This window comes from Pan paniscus, chromosome 19 (genome assembly GCF_029289425.2).
Source record: "Pan paniscus chromosome 19, NHGRI_mPanPan1-v2.0_pri, whole genome shotgun sequence".
NCBI lineage: Eukaryota > Metazoa > Chordata > Mammalia > Primates > Hominidae > Pan > Pan paniscus.
Window position 1 is genome coordinate 32,932,066 of NC_073268.2, and position 9,105 is coordinate 32,941,170.

The 9,105-nt window shown below is 50.6% G+C and overlaps 1 non-coding gene across 1 annotated transcript; it reads right to left on the bottom strand.

The window, feature by feature from the left end:
• Positions 1-3,922: 3,922 nt before the first annotated feature.
• On the bottom strand, positions 3,923-3,994 carry TRNAT-CGU (transfer RNA threonine (anticodon CGU)). Its single transcript has one exon. It is a non-coding gene; the product is annotated as a tRNA-Thr (tRNA).
• Positions 3,995-9,105: the final 5,111 nt, after the last annotated feature.

Below are 9,105 nucleotides of genomic sequence, written 5' to 3' on the forward strand. Positions count from 1 at the left end.
CCTCAAGGAAGTCTTCCCTAGCCCTTCAGGTCAGGACCTTCCTTGTGCCAAGGCTCTGTCTCTGTTCCAGCTGCTGGAAACACAGACATGAGTGAGACACCATCCAAGTCCTAAGGGGCTTCCAAGTACGGTGCGAGACACACAGAGGGGTCCCAGACAAGAAACTGAGTGACTCCTTACCTGGGGGAATCAGAGGCTTCTCAGAGGAGGTAATACCAGAGTCGCCACAGGCAACCAACCTGACTCCGATCCAGCGTCTGGATCTAACTGCCAATTTGATTTGCAGGAAGTACTGAGGACTGAGGAGCTTACTGGGTTGCACCAAGAGTTTGCAGTAAGCAAGATCTAGACTGTGGGAAACCCTCCAGGTGCAGTGGCCCAGGGTCCTCAACAGACACACTGCCAGGAAATGAAAGGGAAGGAAGGGGTACCTCCTGATTGAAAAAAAAAGCTTCTATCCATTTTTTTAAATGAGCAAAGTTAAACTATAGTGTACAAAGATGTCGCGATGCTCAATTAGGTGATAAACTAAAATGCAAGGAAGTGATTAGAGGGTAAGGATACTTATGGCCCTGGGGAGGTTGTGATTAGTGGGGGACACATAAAAAGGGTTTCTGGGGTATCTGGCAAAATTCTCTAATTTGGATAGTGTTCCCCTTATAATTCATTAAGGCATTCACTTGATTTGTGTGGTTTTCAAATTTGTTTTATTGTATAGTAAAAGATTTAAAAACATATTTCTTGGGCTGGGCACGGTGGCTCACACCTGTAATCCCAGCACTTTGGGAGGCTGAGGCAGGCAGATCACGAGGTTAGGAGTTCGAGACCAGCCTGGCCAACATGGTGAAACCCTGTCTCTATTAAAAATACAAAAATTAGCCGGGCATGGTGGCAAGTGCCTGTAATCCCAGCTACTCGGGAGGCTGAGGGAGAAGAACTGCTTGAACCCAGGAGGCGGAGGTTGTAGTGAGCCAAGATCGCACCACTGCACTCCATCCTGGGTGACAAGAGTGAAACTCCGTCTCAAAAACAAACAAACAAACAAACAAAAAAAGCATATTTCTCCAGGCTGGTATTGGGCTAAAACTTATAGAATGAGGCATAATATATAGACTTGCCAAATTCTGGTCTATGTTTTTAAAAATATCCTGGAGGTTTTAGCTGCCCACAAATGACTGTGTCTGCCTGCGTGGCTCTCAAAATGCAGTACCAGAGGCCCTATGTTTTGCCCTGGACACTAAGGAGGAGCAAAAGGGAGGACTCTACCAGGGGTAACCAGCATGGGCGGAGCCTTTGCAGCTCCAGCGCTTCCCATCAGGGAGGACTGCTTATAACTCCCTGGATGGAGGAGCCCTGGTCACATCTCATCATGAGGTCGCAATGGTCAAGCCCCATTGCAGAAGGGGCTACTATGATGGGTGGGGTGGCCTGTGATCCCCTTGCTTCTGCAAGGTCCAGGCTCTGAGGTAGAAACCTAGAATTTCAGGACACAAGGCATTTAGGACATAGCTCTTTCAACTGTAGAATTTTACAACTAAGGAAGCTGAAGTCCAGGGAGTATCAGCGATTTAATGGAGGTCATGCAACAAACTCAACATATGTGTCCCTTTCTGCCCCTGCCTTCAATTCTGTCCTCATTCTTTAAGCCAATGACCTACCCCTGGCTCCACGGGGGTGCATGTAGATACCTGCTGGCCTTCAAGGTAATTACAAGATTTCTGTTCCCCAGGCTCATCCTGGTGCTTGTATCTGACTTGCCTTCACTTCTAGTTCCTCTCACAAAACTTGACCTGGAATCCATACTTGACCCCTGCCTCTGGTCCTTCACCTTTGGAAGCCCATGTTTCCCCAAAATCTTTACACTGACCTCTTCTGTACCTTGCACTTGTTTTTTGAGACAGTTTCTCATTGTCTCTCAGGCTGGAGTGCAGTGGCACCATCTCAGCTTACTGCAAACTCAACCCTCTGGGCTCAAGCAATTCTCCCACCTCAGCCTCCAGAGCAGTTGGGACTACAGGCATGCGCCACCATGCCCGCTAATTTTTTTCTATTTTAAATAGAGACAGGGTTTCGCCATGTTGGCCAGGCTGGTCTCAAACTCCTGACCTCAAGTGATCTGCCTGCCTCAGCCTCCCGAAGTGCTGGGATTACAGGCGTGAGCCACTGTGGCTGGCAGTTTTTGTATTTTTTGTAGAGATGGGATTTTGCTGTGTTGCCCAGGCTGGTCTCAAACACCTGACCTCAAGTGATCCATCCACCTTGGCCCCCCAAAGTGCTAGGATTACAGGCATGAGCCACTGCACCCGGCCCCTTGCACTTCTCTTATATTGACTTCGGCTTGGCTTGTCCCTCTGCCCTCCGCTGGGGTGGAATTCTCTGCTCCAGCTCCTTCAGAAAACCCAATGTTTGGCCGGGCACGGTGGCTCATGCCTGTAATCCCAGCACTTTGGGAGGCCGAGGTGGGTGGATCACGAGGTTAGGAGATGGAGACCATCCTGGCTAACACGGTGAAACCCCGTCTCCACTAAAAAATACAAAAAAAGTTAGCCGGGCATGGTGGCGGGCGCCTGTAGTCCCAGCTACTCGGGAGGCTGAGGCAGGAGAATGGCGTGAACCCAGGAGGCGGAGCTTGCAGTGAGCCGAGATCGCGCCACTGCACTGCACTCCAGCCTGGGCCACAGAGCGAGACTCCGTCTCAAAAAAATAAAAAAAATAAAAAAATAAAAAAAAAAAAAAAGGAAAACACAATGTTCAGTCTTGAAGCTCCTTCTCATCAGGAATTTGAAGGGACAGGATTCAAGGCAATATCCAGTAGAGCAGGACTTTTCACCTTCCTATTTCTATGCCTGAATATCTGGACTCTGTTTAGGCTGAGGCGCTTGTCAAAAAAGGCCTCAATTTGTATTTAATAACACTTTCGTGATGACACTGACACCCTAGCTCGGCATTACCTTCAAAAGCCAAGAGCGTCTCTTCCATTTATTGGGATCTTAGAGAAAAGGTCAATATTTCTCTGCTGCCTGGGCCCTATACCTTCTCTTCTGATAACCTGAGACTCTTCTGACATTCAGTCCACCTAAAGCTCCTCATGGTCATCTGTGCAACAGGCCTCAGAGAAAGTAATGTGGTTTTTCAGGGCTACATTAACAGAAGTATGGGGTATAGAATGAGGGAGGTGAAGTTCCATTCATAAGACTCTGTCTGGAGTAGTATGTTCGGTAGGGAGTGTTACAATTGAAGAGGAGGACAGACAGAGGAGTGTATCAAAAAGAGGGTCCAGGAATGGGAGGAGGCGCTCAATGTCATGTTATTAATATGTTAAATCAGACTGTTTATCCTAGAGATGATGTGGGGAGTGTCATAACTGGCTGGGGGCAGATTCAAAGGATCAGTTCACCAGGACTGGGAAAGAAGAACCCACCAGTTGAACAATCTGGTTTGCTTTGTAGACAGGAAGACAGGCAGTGCGCATGGCCTGCATAATTCACCTTCCAAAGAACAATCCAGAAACCACCGTTCGGGAAACTCAGGCACCCTCTCTGGAAAGTTGCCCCGCCATAACACTCGCAAATCGGGCGGGACCCGAGTCCCCGCGGGCCACCTGGACCTTAGTGTCACCATCGGCGAAGCAGTGAAGACGACTCCGGCTCTGCGAAATGCGGCTGGGGGAAACGAGGCGCGGGGACCGGCGGCGAGGGCGCAGCGCGGCGCGGCGCGGCGGGGGCCGAGCTCATCTGTAAGGTGGACCCTGGAGTCTCGAAGCCCAGGCGCACCGGCCCCCGCCGACCGCGGAGCCCGGGGCAGGAGACGAACTGGAGGGCGACTGAGCAGAATCCGAAAATGGAAAAAATGCCACGTAGAAGGGACGGCGTACGTGGAGAAAACCCGACTTCCCCACAGCCAAAGCCCTACCTCGGGTCTCAGGCACGGACGGGGTTCGAACCCGCGATCTTCGGTTTACGAGACCGACGCCTTACCACTTGGCCACCGCGCCTGACAGCCCAGGCACCGGTGGAATCTCTCAGTGGAGGGGAGGTGGTACCGGCTGGGAGCTGCGGCCTCGGCCCCGCCCCCGGTCCCGCCCCCGCAAGCCCCACCCGCAAGCCCGGGCCTGACTCTGCGAGCACCGCTCCCGCCCGGTCAGGGGCACGTCCCGCGCCCGCCGCCTGCGGGACCCGAACCGGCGTCTTGAGAAGCCCGGCCCTCCCTCCTCTCTCGCCCCGCGCCCGCCGCGAGCGACGCCCCGAGACCCAGCCCACGCCTAGAGCGGGCAGCGGCCTGGCGGTGGGGTCGAAAGCTACGGCACAGAGCCGTGCCTGAGTCGGAGAGAAGCCTCGGCGGAAGCGGAGATGGCCGCAGCGGAGCGGGCAGGGGCCGTGTGTGACCCTGGCCGGGTCATTTCCGTCGGGCCGGGCAGGGTCCGTGGGGGCTCGGGCGGGGTTGGTGGGGACCAGGGCGCAAGCCAAGAAGGGCGGCGCGGCCGGGGGCGGGGACTGGGACGGGGCCAGCGCTCCGAGGAAGACGCGGGGAGCCTGGGGCATGGGGCCAGGCTCGGGGCGCCGGGAGGTGACCTTCCCTCGCTGGCCCTGCACGAAGCACGACCTTCCTCGGGTTCAGCTCGCTCCCCTTGCAGCCCCTGGCAAGGAGGACTCTGAGCATCTGTGTAGCCTGGATGACCTTGCCCCGGAGGAGCCGAGGTGGGCACGCTAGGAGAGGCCCCCAGGGATGACATGGCGACCCGAATGGCAGAATCATGTGGTCTCTCATACCGCGGAACAGTAGGTCACGATGAAAAGGAACCAGGCGGATTCAAAGGACTGATTGTCAGCGTAGGCAGAGCCCAGAAACACACGTGAAAATTTACTGGAAAAACAGAGAGGGAGCCTGGGACTGGGGATGGGGGACAAAGGGGACTTTAACTTAATTGGCATTGTTTTGTTTCTATTCTATGGAAGAGGCAGAGGTGGGAACACGAGTGCCTATTAGGATACTGTATACTTTTTTGGTAAATCTTTTATTTTCTTTAAATTAAATAAAGGGGGGAATTAGGTCCCTCTGTTCTTGTTTGGCCTGTGGCCACAGCATCTGTTCCAGGAGAGAGGTGAGTCTGCATGGGTTGGGGAAGAGAAGCCCTTATCTCAGGGCAGGGCTCATGCTCGCTGGGGACAGCCACCCTGCCACCACCACTGCCAAATTAAGCCTTATTTGTGTGCAGATTTTTTTTTTTTTTTTTTCTGGAGACAGAGTCTTGCTCTGCCCAGGCTGGAGTGCAATGGCACGATCTCGGCTCACTCCAACCTCCACCTCCCGGATTCAAGCAATTCTCCTGCCTCAGCCTCCCAAGTAGCTGGGATTACAGGCACCTGCCACCACTCCCGGCTAATTTTTTGTATTTTTAGTAGAGATAGGGTTTCATCATGTTGACCAGGCTGATCTCAAACTCCTTACCTCAGGTGATTCACCCGCCTCAGCCTCCTAAAGTGCTGGGATTACAGGCATGAGCCACCGTGTCTGGCCTCCTCTTTATGCTTTTAAAAACTCTCTGGACTCGGCCAGGCGCGGTGGCTCACGCCTGTAATTCCAGCACTTTGGGAGGCCGAAGCAGGCGGATCTCTGGACTCAACTAATGATGCTGGAAAAACCGCATATCCACATGCAAAAGAATGAAGTTGGACCCTAACCTAGCACCATATACAAAAATTACCTCAAAATGGATTCAGGACATAAACATAAGACCTGCAACTATAAAAATCCTGAAAGAAAACAGGGGGAAAGGTCTACAACATTAGATGGGGCAATGATTTTTTGGGGTATGACCCCAAAAGCAAGAATAGACAAATAGGACCAAGTCAGACTTTATAAAAACTGCACAGCAAAGGAAACAACAGAATGAAAGGCAATCTGTGGAATGGGAGAAAATATTGCAAATCAGATATCTAATAAGGAATTGTTATCCAAAATAAAATTTAGACTCCTACCACTCGACAACAACAAACAACTCACTTAAAAATGGGCAAAAGGCTGGGTATGGTTGCTCATGCTTGTAATCCCAGGCTTCCCTTGGGAGGCCAAGGTGGGAGGATCACTTGAGGCCAATAGTTAGAAACTAGCCTGGGCGATATTGTGAGACCTCATCTCTACAAAAAATAAACTAAAACAAGGCAGGCATGATAGCACCTATAGTCCTAGTTACTTGGTAGGCTGAGGCAGGAGGATCACTTGAGCTCAGGAGTTCAAGGTTGCAGTGAGCTATGATTGTGCTACTGTACCCTAGCCTGGACAACACAGCACAAGAAAAAATAAAGTGGATCTTTTCATCAGTTATAACAAGTGCACAACTCTTGTTCAGGGGAAGCTGTGCAGTTGGGAGGGCAGAGAGTATGTGGGAACTCTCTGTACTTTGTGCTCAGTTTTGCGTGAATCTAAAACTGCTCTGAAAAATTAAGTCTGTGAAAAGGAAGAAATGAACTACCAAGTCATGAAAAAACACAGAAGAACCTTCAATGTATATTACTAAGTGAAAATGCATATTACTGCTATGGTTTGAATGTGTCCCCTAAAGTTCATGTGTTAGAAACTTGATCCCCAATGTGGTGGTCTTGGAGATGGGACCTAGTGGGAAGTGTTTGGGTCATGGGGCCACTACCCTCATAAATGCATTAATGCCATTCTCAAAGGAGTGGGTTCATTATAGAGCAAGTAGTTTTCTTATAAAAGAAGTTTGCCTTCCCACCCTCTCTTTGCCCGGCCTCTGTGGGTTGATGAAGCAAGAAGGTCCTCACCAAATGCCAGCTCCTCGATCTTGGGCTTCCCAGCCTTCAGTCCCATGAGCCAATAAATTTCTGTGCATTATAAATTACCTAGTCTATGGTATTCTGTCTTAGCAGCACAAAACAGACTGAGACAAGCTAAACTGAAAAGGCTACATACTGTATTGTATGACATTCTAAAAAAGGCAAAACTGTGGAGACAGTAAAAATATCAATGGTTGCCAGGGGTTGAGGGGTGGGAAGGATGAGTAGATAGGGCACAGAGAGTTTTTAGGGCAGCAAAACTATTCTGCATGATACAATGGTGGATACATATCATTATATATTTGTCAAAACCCATAGAGGGGTTCTGGGCTGGGAAAAATAAAGAAAAAAAAATCCCATAGAACGTTCAACACCAAGAGTGAACCCTGGTGTAAACTATGTACTTTGGATGATGATGTGTCAATGCAGGGTCATCAGTTGTAACAGATGTACCACTCTAGTGGAGGATGTTGATGGCAGGGGAGACTAGGGAGATACGGGGGCCATGGATATATAGGGAACTCTGCTTTCTGCTTAGTTTTGCTGTGAACCTAAAACTGCTCTTTAAAAGTCTGTTTTACAAGGCCGGTTGCAGTGGCTCATGCCTGTAATCCTGGCAATTTGGGAGGCCAAGGCGGGTGGGTCACCCAAGTTCAGGAGTTCGAGACCAGCCTAGGCAACATGGTGAAACTCCATCTCTACTACAATACAAAAAATTAGCTGGATGTGGCGGCATGCACCTGTAATCTCAGCTACTCAGGAGGCTGAGACAGGAGAATTGCTTGAACCTGGGAGGCAGAGGTTGCAGTGAGCCGAGATCATGCCATTGCACCCTGGCCTGGACAACAGAGTGAGACTCCATCTCAAAAAAAAAAGTCTCTTTTACAAAAACGGGGCTGGTCTCTGTGACTGACACGCATAAGGTCAGGAGTTCAAGACCAGCCTGACCAACATGGTGAAACCCTGTCTCTACTAAAACTACAAAAATTAGCCAGGTGTGGTGGTGTGCACCTGTAGTCCCAGCCACTTGGGAGGCGGAGGCAGGAGAATTGCTTCAACCCAGGAGGCAGAGGTTGCAATGAGCCGAGATTGTGCCACTGCACTCCAGCCTGGGCAACAGAGCAAGACTCCATTTAAAAAATAAATAAATAAATAACAAGAAAAATAATTCTTGAATTCTTTCCTCTCTGACCCCCTGCTATGAATCATTATCAACCCTGGGCCACACTGTAGTTGCCCTTTGGTGGGGTCACTGTGGGTTCACCCAGGTCCACTTCTCAGCTGGGTAGGCCTAGGAGCTGGTTCTGGAACACAGAGCTCCAAGTGGGCAGGAATCAAGCCTTACTCACCTTCATACAGCGTGGTCATAAGAGCACCTAGTCATTTATTCCTTCAGCAAATCATTGAGCATCTACTGTGTGCCAAATACTGTTCTCAATGCTAGGGCTATAGCGGTGAACTAAGCAGCACAGATCTCTGCCCTTATGGGGCTTCCATTCTTAAATAAGCAAAACATACAGTCTATCAGTTGGTGAGAAGTACTAGGGAGAAAAATACAGCAGGGAAGGAGGCTAGGATGTTCTTCAGGAGGGGGACAGTTGCAGCTTTTTTTTTGAAATGGAGTCTTGCTCTGTCGCCAGGCTGGAGCAGAGTGCCGCTATCTCAATTCACTACAACCTCCACCTCCTGGGTTCAAGCGATTCTCCTGCCTCAGCCTCCCAAGTAGCTGGGATTACAGGCGCGCACCACCACGCCCAGGTAATTTTTGTATTTTTTTTTTTTTAGTAGAGATGGGGTTTCACCATGTTGGCCAGGATGGTCTCGATCTCCTGACCTCATGATCTGCCCACCTTGGCCTCCCAAAGTGCTAGGATTACAGGCGTGAGCCACCGCGCCTGGCCAGGTTGCAGTTTTGTTGTTGTTGTTTCTTTTTTTCTTTTTTTGAGACAGAGTCTCGCTCTATCGCCCAGGCTGGAGTGCAGTGGCGCTATCTCAGCTCACTGCAAACTCCACCTCCCGGGTTCACGCCGTTCTCTTGCCTCAGCCTCGCGCCCAGCTAATTTTTTGTAGTTTTAGTAGAGACGGGGTTTCACTGTGTTAGCCAGGATGGTCTCGATCTCCTGACCTCATGATCCGCCCGCCTCGGCCTCCCAAAGTGCTGGGATTATAGTCATGAGCCACCGTGCCCGGCCCGGGTTGCAGTTTTAAATAGGTGGTTGCCTGGTGCGGTGCTCACATCTGTAATCCCAGCACTTTGGGAGGCCGAGGCGGGTGTATCACCTGAGGTCAGGGGTTCAAGACCAGCCTGGCG